The sequence below is a fragment of the Salvia hispanica genome, chromosome 2, assembly GCF_023119035.1.
Source record: "Salvia hispanica cultivar TCC Black 2014 chromosome 2, UniMelb_Shisp_WGS_1.0, whole genome shotgun sequence".
NCBI classification, from domain to species: domain Eukaryota; kingdom Viridiplantae; phylum Streptophyta; class Magnoliopsida; order Lamiales; family Lamiaceae; genus Salvia; species Salvia hispanica.
In genome coordinates this window covers 7094957-7108000 of record NC_062966.1, presented here as the reverse complement: position 1 = coordinate 7108000, position 13044 = coordinate 7094957, and the positions used below count along the sequence as shown (strand labels likewise).

At 35.4% G+C, this 13044-nt stretch overlaps 1 long non-coding RNA gene across 1 annotated transcript; it reads left to right on the top strand.

Annotated features, from left to right (window-relative positions):
* The first annotated feature begins 6799 nt into the window (after positions 1–6799).
* Positions 6800–7464, top strand: LOC125203729. Its single transcript, XR_007173430.1, has 2 exons — positions 6800–7127; positions 7223–7464. It is a non-coding gene; the product is annotated as an uncharacterized LOC125203729 (long non-coding RNA).
* The last annotated feature ends 5580 nt before the right edge of the window (positions 7465–13044 follow it).

The following is a 13044-nucleotide window of genomic DNA, read 5'->3' as shown; positions in this document are numbered from 1 at the left end:
CAATGGTAATTTCATATTAATTTGCATACTAATTATTTGTCTACAACTTAAATGAAGAAAATGGAAACTGCCTTGCATCTATGCTATGCTTCTATGGTTGATTCTATGCAATTTTTGAAAAACCAAGGCAGTTGTGAAGGGGGTTTACCATTTGTTGAAATTGTATTTGCTCAATCAACTTTGGTATTGGTTGTGATTCTTGACATATGCGAATCTGCACATACTTGATTTGTTGATGATTTTGCATTTTGTTGTACCATAGCATCTACTTTCATGCTCACAGAAAATATCTCTATCTCTATCTCTATATATACATATATGTGTACATATTACCACACATACACAGACAAATAAGCAGAGATTGCTGGTATACCTTTTATCAAGGGCTTGGGTATAAGTATACCTGTGAGTTCCATTGGCTTTCTAGTTTCCACCCTTATTTTTTGTTATTGCCATTTCACTCTTACTTATGGAATGAAGATATACTCGATTTTTTTTTGTTGTTTTAGTTTTAGTTGGCTACCCTTTTCTGCAACTTAGAAGCTTTTCTTTTGCAGCAAAACAAAGGAATAAAATTATTAGCATACTCTATCCTATTAGTACTATATATAGGTGGCCATCAACCTTTACAGTAAGCTTGTTGGTTTTGCACACAAATTTAAAAGCTTTGATGAACTTTTGATGGTTGCCCTTTTCTGCAAGTTTGAAGCATTTCTTCCCCAGAAAAACAGAGGATCTTCTCTCTTTCGCCTTAGTTCATTTTCTTGTTCCTCTACTTATTTCATTTTCTTGTTCCTCTACTTTGTAAGTTTGGTGAATTCATCTAACTCTATTTCCAGCATTGTTTTGTTGTGATTTGTGATCTTGAGATATTCTACAAATACTACTATATGTTATCTATATGCGCACCTTCATAAATATAGTAATATAGTTCTTGTTTTGTGGCAGACGAGATGTGGTATCTCGTGATTCATGTGATCTGTAATTGTGGTCCATTTGTTTCACAATGTGCTACACCTACATTCTTCTAAGTTAATTCAATTTGTATTATTCCCTGCCCCTTTGCTTTGATCATGATGCTTCACTCCCTTGAATGTCAAACTCAACCTACTTTACTTAACATGAATTTATCATATTCCATGATATTCTTTATTTATTTCTCTTCCATTATTGTTTTCTCATATCACATGTACCTAGTGATACATATATAGTGGTAACCAATGCACACAGACAGAATTCCATCAGTATCTTACTAAAAAGGTTTCTGCTTTTAAAAAGCACATTATTGTATGAAGTCTTATGCATTTCTAGTTCAGATTTTGTTTTATTCTTAGTTTGATTAACTGTCTAAATTGATTTGTTTGCTAATTTAGAATACTTACTACTATGTCTTTGCTTGTTTAAAGGAGAAAGTTAGTGCAAGGGCAGCTGAATTACGAGCCAACGGGATAGAAGTTCCAGATTTAGATGTCATTTACTTTGAGCTGTTTGGGAAGCTAAACAAGAGAAATCAAATTTCTGGAGCCGGACAAGCAACAAGAATCTACTTCCCTAATGCTGGCAGTTCGTCCACTGGTGGCTCAGTTGGAGTTAGCGCGGAAGAGGTCCAGCGACAGGTACAAGCAATGCGAGGGCAAGTCACTATCGAGGTGCGCGAGGACATGGAGAAAAAATATGAGGCGTCGGTCGAGGACTTGGAGAAGAAACATGAGGCGTTGGTCGCTGATATAGAAAGGAAAAATGCGGCGAAACATGCCGAATTAGTGAGACAAAATAAGGAGATGCGCTCGGATTTTGAGAGAAAGAATGAGAGGATGTTACAACAAATGATGAACCTTAGTGAACAAGTTAAGCAAATGAGAAGTGAAAAATAGGTTTAGTCTTATAAATTATAATGTAAGACAATATTATTACTTTTATGAAACTTCTTACTTTTGTTACTTTTTATTTCATTTTATTATGTTTTATTTAATACATTATCCAGGTAATAATTTGTTAAAAAAATAATATTAGAATTTATAATAAAATACTGATTGCTAGCACAAAAAGTGCTAGCAAACAAGTCAAAATTCCTAAATGCATATCAGCACATTTGCTAGCACCTTGAAGGTTTCTGCAAATTTTCTAGCACAATGGAGACACTCACAACTTTGCTAGCACAATGAAGGTTTCCCCAAATTTCTAGCACAATGGAGGCACTCACAACTTTGCTAGCACAATGGAGGCACTCGCAAATTTGCGAGCACAATGTAGCCGGCCTGGACTTCGCCTTCTTTCTAGCACAATGGTGCTCGCAAACGAATGGTGCTCGCAAAAGTCGTCACAAGTTTGCGACGAGCGGTATATCTAGCACACGAAGTGCTCGAAAAGTGCTAGCAAAATGAGCTGTTGCTAGCACAATTGTAAGCGGTTTGCGAGCACAATGGTGCTAGCAAATGAGCGCATTTTTTGTAGTGAAGAAAAAGTAAGTGAGAGTTTGAAAAAAAAAAAAAGACTCAAAATAGAGGAAGTACTACTTAAATTCTCTTTGTTCCAATGAAGAGGAACCATTTTTCTTTTGTGTTTGTCCAAACAAAATGATTCATTAATAAAGAGAGAAAATATTTATCTCTATTTTATTCTCTCTTTACTTAACATACAATATAACAATAATGGATGAAAATTGAGAAAAATCAAAATTTTATAATTTAATATTCAATTTTAAATTTTATGGGATTGATCAGTAGTACTAGTATTAGTTTTAATTTTTTATTTTATTAGTGTTTAAACACTAGATATAGTGATATACTACCAAACGAGTCCCGAGTGAATAAATAAAAGACAACACGCTACTTCTCATCCCTTTGTTAATTAGCTCGGCAAGTATCATGACACACTTCGATTTTTACCACAATCTTGAATTTTGCTTAAGAAGCTTGACCCCTAACTAGAGTAAATCCAAGAGCCTTTGTCCAATTTAATCACGATTACAATAATACTAATTTAATTAGCAACGTCTCCTTTTTGTGACGAATACTCCCTCCGTCCTGCTTTAGCAGTCCCATTGACTTTTCTGTCATCTTTTTGTAAAAATGATAAAAAATAGTTAAATAGGAGAAATGATAAATTAAGGGAGAGAATAATATAGAGAACAGTCTTATCTATATTATTGTCTCTCTTACTTTATCATTTTTCCACTTTAACTATTTTTTATCATTTTTACAAAAAGAAGGCAGAAAAGTCAATCGAACTGCTAAAGCGGGACGAAGAGAGTATTATTTTGGTGGATATATAGCTTCCATAAAACAAAGGAGCTATTATGAGTGGAATTAAATGAGGTTCTTTTTGGGACAGGCAATATGCAAGATTCCTCCAATATAAATAAAAGGGTTTATTACATAAATTTTCACTAGAGAAAAAGGTAAAAGCTAGACAACCATATTATTAATATGTACTACAACCATAATTCGGTTCAATAAAAAAAAATCGGTTTATTCATAAATTTCCGGTTTAATTAAAAATATTTACTTTTATACCCTTGATTAAAACTGCAGCCTCTTATTATTTTCTCCACCCAAAATGGCGCATGTTTTTCAATTTTTCCCTCTCCCGTTTTGCTATTTCCTTGATTACCTCACAAACTTCCATATCTACCTAGCTATATTCAAGGATTCAATTTGTTCTTTTATAAAAGAAACACAACTAGAAGGAGATGATACTATACAGAAAATATTTTAGCCAAATCTTTAACTAAACTTGCTTTCTTTTTTTTTCTATAAATATAGTATTTTATTCAGAAAAATAGAAAAAAAAACAAAAAACAAAAAACAGAGGGAGTCAATATAAGGCGGCTTCCTATTTTGATTCAATTTCAAATATTCGGCTATTAATTAGGAGTAGTAATTAATGTATTATCTGAGTTCAAAATTCAAATTAGCTCGTTCAAAATTTAAATAAGGAGGAATTCTCAAACAGAAAATAAAGAAAAGGTTATATAAGTAATTTGAACTTATCCATTAACTACATCTAATATTTTATCTATTAATTGACATAGAAATTTACTAATTTGCCCTTATGTAGTTGTCCACATTATAGTTGTTTAGCATCACCCAAAAGAAAAACACCCATTCACCCACATTTATTGCTACAATATGGCAAGCTTGAAGCAGCAGCAGGAGGGCAGTGGCGGTGGGAACACCAACCGTGTTGTCGCGGTGGTGCAGACGCCGCCCGCCGCCGCCAGAAACAAAGAATTTGATCAGGAAGATCAATTTCAACAGGTATAAATATTCATAAATTATGGTTTTTATTCAAGAATTTTATTGTAGGTTTTTTTTTTCCATTAAAAAGGGAAAAATAATTTATTGGATTATTGAAAATTTAGGAACTTGGGTGGAAAAATTTCTTGAAGCATGTTGGACCTGGTTTCTTGGTCTCGTTTGAAAGGAAATAGGCTAGAATTATATTAATATGGATTAAGTAATTATAGTTGAGCTATAATTATAATAGTCCATAAGCCCAACAATCATGAAACCCTAGTGACTCTTCATCTATATAATGGTTATTTATTTTTCATTGTGGGGCATGAGAAAAAGCGTATATTAGAGAAAATACGTAAAGCTTTGTAGAGAGAATTCATAGCATTCTTCTACGGAGCAATTGTACCGGGATAGTTCCTGCATCGGATTGGATTGCACGTGGACCTCGATAGTAGTGGATTCAACTTGCAGGATTCAATCGAAGAAGAAAACAACACAACAAGTAAGATTTAATTCCGTTGTGTTTTACATGCTCAACTTGCAATATGATTATGAATCTAGATCTGTATTCTTGTATGCAATTTCCGCTGCGCTCATTAGATGAATACAAGAAAACATAACAGTGGTATCAGAGCCCGTGGCTCGATTCATAATTATTTTGTGTGTTAATTATTTGTGGACTACCGTAGTCCGATCTCGTAATTGGGGGATTGTGGATGAAATATGATTTCACGCGAAACAGTATTCAATCTTTTGAAGATTAAATTGGATGAGGAATAGAATTTGAAATTTCTATCAAAATTTGATTCGTATATAACTTTGGAAGTAAGAAATTAGATTTCTATTCCGTTTGAAAGGTTTTAAGGAAAAGCGAGAAAGCTTTAATTTTGAGTTTTTCAAGAAAATTTTGAATATTCTGGAGAACTGGTTTCGATGATTCAGAAAACTGAAATTAACCCTTTTTATTAGACTTTTGGAAAGAAAATCCTTTTTGGTTTATTTAATATCTTTTTGAAAATAGTTTAAAACTTGAAGTCAGACTTCAAAATCATTCGAAAATTTTGACTAACTCTAAAACGTCTTAAAGCTTTATTGAAAATTAATGTGATATTTTGAATATCATATTTTTGGAAGAAAATCTTGAAATCTTAAATATTGAATTTTCAAGATTGATTGCCATCTTTTCTTTGAATATTAGGAACGGTCCTTTTTCCTTTAAAAATAATAGGGCAGATTGTTACGCTTAGGTATATAATTAATTTAGAATTAAGTATGTACAATATATCTCAATTACGTTACTAATATTGGATTAATATTTTACAATTTATATTAATTTAGAATTAATATAAATAGTTAAATCCACATTTAATTTGAGAATAAAATTTGATTTTATTTGTTGAGCATTATTTGATATCCTATGTGATAAGCATGCTATTTGATTTATGCTTATTTATTTTAACTATAGTAGTTAGAGACCGTGTTATACTATGTCTGGGTAGGCGCCCAGTATGTGTAGTCCGTGTTATACTATGTCTGGGTAGGCGGCACCCAGTAATTGTTTGAGTTTTAATATTGGATATTATATTTCACATAAATAGTATCACACTTTTCGACCACGAATTTTACGCCAAAGTGTTTACTCTAAATCCACAAGGCCTAGGCTCATTCATAGATGCATGGTTGGCATCGTGTGATGGGGTTGACTTGCTTAAATTGTCTAGTGAAGCCAAAGCGACCTAAATAGTTTAGGATGCATATTAATTGAATTAATAAACTAAGAATTGCAAAATAGTTGTTGCAATTGGCTTGGAGGCCTACATTGTAATATTATTGTAGTGATCAGCCAAAGCAGGGGCTGCGATGATATAGACTTGGATCTTGGACCACTAAAATTTATATTTTATATAAATTCGTATTTTATGTTTGGGGGGCATAATATATGTTAAAATTAGTGGGAGCTAATCAATACAATAAACTCTTGTTTGATTAGAGATACGAATGTGATCTTTATATGCTTTTCTAATTTACTTTTCATTGTATTTTTCTGTTCAGATAAAATGTCAAACTTGACTTACAAGTGTTTGATGGAAACACACAAGTTGACTGGGTCAAATTTCACGGATTGGCTCCGTTGTTTGCGCTTGGTGCTAAGGCATGACAAAATTGATTATGTCTTGGACAAACCAATTGGTGTCGTTCCTAGTAAGGAATCCTCTGAGTTTGCTACGTTTGACGCTGCTGCTCATGAGAAACATGTTGAAAATGCAAATGATGCTCGGTGCATCATGCTGTCATTCATGAGTTTGGAACTTCAAAGACAACATGAGCACATGCTTCCATATGAGATGCTTAAACACTTGGAGAGTTTGTATGCTTCACAAGCTCAAACTATGGAGTATGAGATACTCCGCGATCTCTTCAAGTGCAAGCTTCATGATGGAGGCAAGGTTTCTGAGCATGTGCTGAAAATGATTGGTTTGATTGAGAGGTTAACATCGATTGGAACGGCGCTCCCCGCAAATGTCTCAACAAACCTAATTCTGCATTCTCTTCCTAGTAGTTTTGAGAATTTCATTGTGAATTTCAACATGAACAACACGAAGGTTGGGCTGCCAGAGTTGCACAACATGCTTAAGACTTATGAGTCTTCCACTACTAAGGTAAAATCTGTGCTCATGGTGAGCTCTTCTGCGAAGTCTTCCAAAGGGAAGAATAAGTAGCAACAGAAGAAGAAAGCATCTAAGGATGTTGTTCTAAAGCCTAAGAGTGGAGGGGCTAAGAAGAAGTCAAAGTTATCAAAGGATGAGTGTCTTTTCTGTCATGAAAAGGGACACTGGAAGAGAGACTGCCCAAAATTCAAGGCACAAGGTGCAGAAAGTGGGAGCTCGGGTATGTTTGTCATTGATATAAATATGTCTATTAATAATTCACAATCTTGCATATTAGATACAGCTTGTGGCTCACACATTTGTAATAATGTGCAGGGTCTAAGTGACTGCAGGAAAGTGAGGCCTGGGGAAGTTGATTTGCGTGTTGGGAATGGAGCAAGAGTTGCTGCCGAATGCGTGGGGACTTACAGATTGGATCTTCCCTCAGGACATAGACTAGAATTGTTCAATTGTTATTTCGTTCCAGTTATTTCTAAGAATATTATTTCCATTCCGATGTTAGACATTGAAGGTTTTTCCTTCCATTTTGCAAACAGCAGATGCTCGTTTTCTTTTAATGGATTGATTTATGGAAATGCCACTCTTGAAAATGGATTATATATGCTTGAATACAAATGAAATATTCTCAATGTGCAAAACAAAAGACCTAAGCTATGTAATACGAATAATGCAACTTATCTATGACATTGCAGACTTGGTCATATTAATGAGAAAAGAATAGCAAGATTGAGAAAGTTAGACTATCTCACTTCATTCGATTTAGAATCATATGGAGCTTGTGAATTTTGTCTCAAAGGAAAAATGACAAGTAAACCATTTTCTGGGAAAGGGGTGCGTGCTAAGGATTTGCTAGAGTTAATTCACACAGATGTGTGTGGACCGTTTCCAACTCAAGTAAGAGGTGGTTATTCGTACTTCATAACTTATACTGATGATTTATCAAGGTATGGATATGTGTATCTTATGAAACATAAATCTGAGGCCTTCGAGAAATTTAAAAAGTTTAAGTGTGAAGTTGAGAAACAACTTGGGAAAGGTATCAAGACACTTTGATCAGATCGAGGAGGGGAATTCTTGAGCCGAGAATTTCTTGATTACTTGAAGTCATATGGAATCCAGTCAGACTGGACACCTCCTGGTACACCTCAAATGAGTGGAGTATCTAAAAGGAGAAATCGAACATTATTAGATATGGTTCGATCCATGATGAGCTTCACCAGTCTCCATTTCTTCCTATGGGGTCATGCCTTACTAACGGCTATTTACATTCTAAATAGGGTTCCCTCTAAATCAGTCGAGAAAACACCATATGAGTTATGGTGTGGCAAGAAAGCAAGTCTTAACCATATCCGGACCTGGGGTTGTCCAGCTTTTGTTAAGAAAATGATGACTGATAAATTGGAAACTAAAAGTGAGAAATGTTATTTTGTGGGATATCCTAAAGAAACTAAAGGATATGAATTCTACTGCCCTGGAGATCACAAGGTGATAATCTCTAGGAATGTGACGTTTCTTGAAGACAATTATGTCTTAAAGGAACAAGGTCACAACATTGTAGATCTTGAAGAAATTCAAGAACCACAAGATAACACTGAGGATGAGGTATTGTCAAATGGTTTGAACAATAACTCAGTGGGAGTTTTTGATGATCTATTGGGAAGGGAAATTACTACTAGAGGAGACCTTAGAGGGACTCTCGAAGAACCTCCTCAAGACAATGAGATGCATCAAAGACAAGATGATGCAATAGTCGCATCACCTCCACCTCAAGAAAATCATAGTGATATTCCTGAATCTTCTCACATACAGAATGAACAGCCTGAACCAGAGCAAAACCAACTCAATAGGCCTAGAAGGATTCGTCGTCCACCTGAGAGACTGAATCTAATGGTTGAGAACCAAGATGATGAAGTTGATTTAGATGACGATGAGCCAAAGTCCTATACCGAGGCGGTGTCAGACACCGATCGAGAGAAGTGGCTTGAAGCCTTGATATCTGAAATGGACTCGATGTACTTCAACTTAGTCTGGGAATTAGTTGACTTGCCAGATGGGGTTTACCCTATAGGCTGCAAATGGATCTTCAAAAAGAAGAGAGATGCAGATGGCAAAGTACAAACCTACAAGGCTAGGTTAGTGGCAAAGGGTTATAGTCAACGCGAAGGCATTGACTATGATGAAACCTTTTCGCCAGTTGCTAAGATCAAGTCCATTAGGATATTACTTGCAATAGCTGCATACTACAACTTTGATATTTGGCAAATGGATGTCAAAACCGCATTTCTCAATGGAGAATTAGAAGGCGATGTCTATATGACACAACCTGAAGGTTTTGTATCGAAAGAAAGGCCGAATGCAGTGTGCAAGCTAAAGAAGTCCATTTATGGACTTAAGCAAGCTTCGAGGAGTTGGAATATTTGTTTTGACAGAACAATCAAATCGTTTGGTTTTGTCAGAAGCAAAGAGGATCCATGTGTTTATAGTAAACGCGAAAATGGAAACGTCGTATACCTTATCATATATGTTGATGACATCTTGATTATGGGAAGCGATCGTTCCATGATGCAATCCGTGAAAGAGTGGTTGTCTAGATCCTTTATGATGAAGGATCTGGGTGATGCTTCCTATATCCTTGGAATTAAGATCTATCGAGATAGACCAAATAGGATGTTAGGATTATCACAATCCACTTACATAGACAAGTTGCTAAGGCGCTTCTCAATGGAGAATTCCAAGAAAGGTTTTCTTCCTATGGGACATGGCATTGTATTGTCAAAGAAGGATTGTCCTTCTAATGACAAAGAAAGAGACAACATGAAAAGGATCTCATATGCTTCGGCTATAGGATCTATTATGTATGCCATGATATCTACTAGGCCAGATGTGGCCTATGCGCTTAGCATGACAGGCAGATTTCAGCAAAATCCCGGTGAGGAACATTGGAAAACTGTTAAGACTATTCTTAAGTACCTTAGAAGGACTAAAGAATATTTCTTAGTCTATGGTGGACAACCAGAGTTATCAGTTACTGGGTATACTGATGCTAGTTTCCAAACAGACCATGACGACTATAAGTCTCAGTCTGGATATGTTTTTATCCTTAATGGTGGAGCAGTGAGTTGGAATAGTTCCAAACAAGGTACAACTGCCGATTCCACCACCGAAGCCGAGTATATTGCTGCATCTGAAGCTGCCAAAGAAGCTGTTGCTTTGTTAGAGTTCGTTAAGGAACTGGGTGTCGTTCCGAGTGCCAGTAGTGCAATACCTTTGTACTGTGACAACACTGGTGCTGTTGCGCAAGCAAAAGAACCTAGAGCTACGAACAGGAACAAGCATGTTCCTAGAAGATATCATCTGATCAGAGAAATAATTGAAAGAGGAGACATAAAATTAGAAAGAGTACCCACTGATGATAATTTAGTTGATCCTTTCACTAAACCGTTATGTATAGCAAAACACAACAAGCACTTTGAGAGCTTAGGTGTTAAGCATGTTGGTAGATGGCTTTGAATCAGTGGGAGTTAAAGTTTTATATGTCTTAGAAACATTTTGTATTGAGACAATATTACTTGATCACATTCAATGAAAATTTTATTTTCTATGGGTTTTGTGCACTTATTGGAATAATTGTTTAAATGTTTGTCTTTATTCTAAATATTTGTTCCCTTGAATTATGACTGTCGTTAATGGTGTGAGACATTAATGATATAGTATAATTCTAAAATAGCCCTAACCAATGATCATCAAGAATGAGATATTGATGATATGTTATAGGTTAGCATGGGGTTTGCATCACATTCTTCGAGAATGTAGTTGTTCTCACAACTATGAGATATCAGATATTCGTGATGGACCCATGGTATACTTTGGAGAGTATTGGTATACCCTACTATTAAACTGTTTTGTTAAGTGTCTACAGTTTATTAGTGCATGAAGTATGTAATAGTCCTTGGATCTGAGGTCATTACACATTTTGTTTGTTGAGTGGTGTGCTTTGATCTTGTCCAACGCTTTGCCTCCCAAAGGAGGATTGAGACACGGACATGTGTTGGGTATATCATAAGATAAATGAAAATGGTAGTTGAGCCAAGAATGAGATTCATTCCTCGATTAGAATTTCGAGAGAACACTCAAATTCTCTATATTACTTGACCACTAAGTCATTGGCCAATGCAAAGATATATTCGATTAAAGTAATTGAATATGATCGAATGGGTCATTTAATAAAGATGAGATAAAGTGATTGAGCTATTTGGATGACACATGACAAATCTTAGGCTCAATCGGGTGGTTCGTGAATGAAAGGATATTACTATAAACTTTATGTAAAGGCTTGTTTACCGAATTCACGTAAACGTCCTTCATATATCGAGCTACGCTGCCAACGCAGTCTAGGAGTTTTGTGCAGACTTCGTTTAGATCGTCGTCGATAATGAGGGCCTAAAGGGTCACACTATATGTGTATTTTGATCCGCTCAAGGGTACAAAGTTGGAACTGCGTATTATATCTAATGCTAGTCCAAGTGGGAGATTGAAAGGAAATGAGCTAGAATTAGATTAATATGGATTAAGTAATTATAGTTGGGCTATAATTATAATAGTCCATAAGCCCAACAATCATGAAACCCTAGTGACTCTTCATCTATATAATGGTTATTTATTCTCCATTGTGGGGCATGAGAAATAGCGTAACATTAGAGAGAAAATACGTAAAGCTTTGTAGAGAGAATTCCTAGCATTCTTCTACGGAGCAATTGTACCGGGATAGTTCCTGCATGGGATTTGGTGCCCCTTGCACATCGGAAGACTTGTACAAAACAAATAAATCAGATATGGATCTATTTGACCGATTATGCGATTAATCAATTCACATGTTAAACAGATAATTGCATGCTAGAACGCAAATAATTCATGCTTAGAAAATATAAATCCTAAAACATGAATTCTACGGTTTAGAGTTACCGATTTGATTCTCCAAAGAATCGACGATTGCTCGCGCCTTCTCCACGTGATGATCTTCAATACTAGACCACAAATCTTCTCTCTGGTTCCCGAACTGTATCTCGATATCAGGGTGGGCTGATCTTATCAAAATACTAGGACTCGAATAAAGAAGACAGAAGAAATCCTTTTTGGAAAAGGAGAGAATTCGAAAATCTCCTCAGCTGGAGAGGTCGAAATTTTCGAAAATTTTAAGGTATGAAATTTGTGTTTGATTCTGTCTCCTTTATTCTCCTATTTATATTAAGTTCCTTATGGGCCCAGACAGGGATCTATGGAAGGTTTTGGATATGGGCTCCCCCAATTAGCTTTTTACTAATTAAATTGAATCCACAATTTAATACAAGCTTATATTGGAATATTACGAGCAGCCACTACAGAAGTAATATTGAACTCTCCCCATCCAAATCCGAAATTACAAGTAATCCGGGTTTCCACTTTTATATTATTTATTTCCCGCGCTTAAGATATAAATGTCCATTAATTAATTAATGTCTGCTATGGACTTAATTAATTAATATCTTATTAATTCCAAGAGTGGACTTAGCAAGAAACATTTATTTATTATTCATAGAGCGATAAAACTCCAACTGGCCAGTTTTCCGAATAATAAAACCTTGTTCGAGCTCCTCTTGAGGACATTATCAAACGAGACTCACCTCGCGCACGTTTCAACATAATAGCAATCCTAGCACCGCTAGATATTAATCACCACTACCCAATATATCAGGATTATTGGGTTGCGAAAAACCCGCACCATTTGATAAGTCAAAGTAGTGCATAATCAATACCGTATGCTCAATGCTAACATATGTAGATTAAGAAATAGTATTTTATCAAGACCTAGTCTTTTAGTAGATAGCATAAAGACATGTCTTGCTGTTAGATCCGTTCAGTGCTATACCACACCAATGTCATCTTATTTCAGTAAGGCTTAGAAATATGCGGACTGACATTGCAACCTTTCACGATAGGTAGTCTAAGCCTATCTAGGTTGTGAAATTCTTCTTTTTCTTTTGCAAAGCATTGCATAGATCTGACCGTGTTACCTTAAAGTGGACGACGCCCACAACCGGTCTACTAAGCAAAAGACTTAGACTTTGTTTACTTCTTATGCATTTAAATGTTTATAAAAC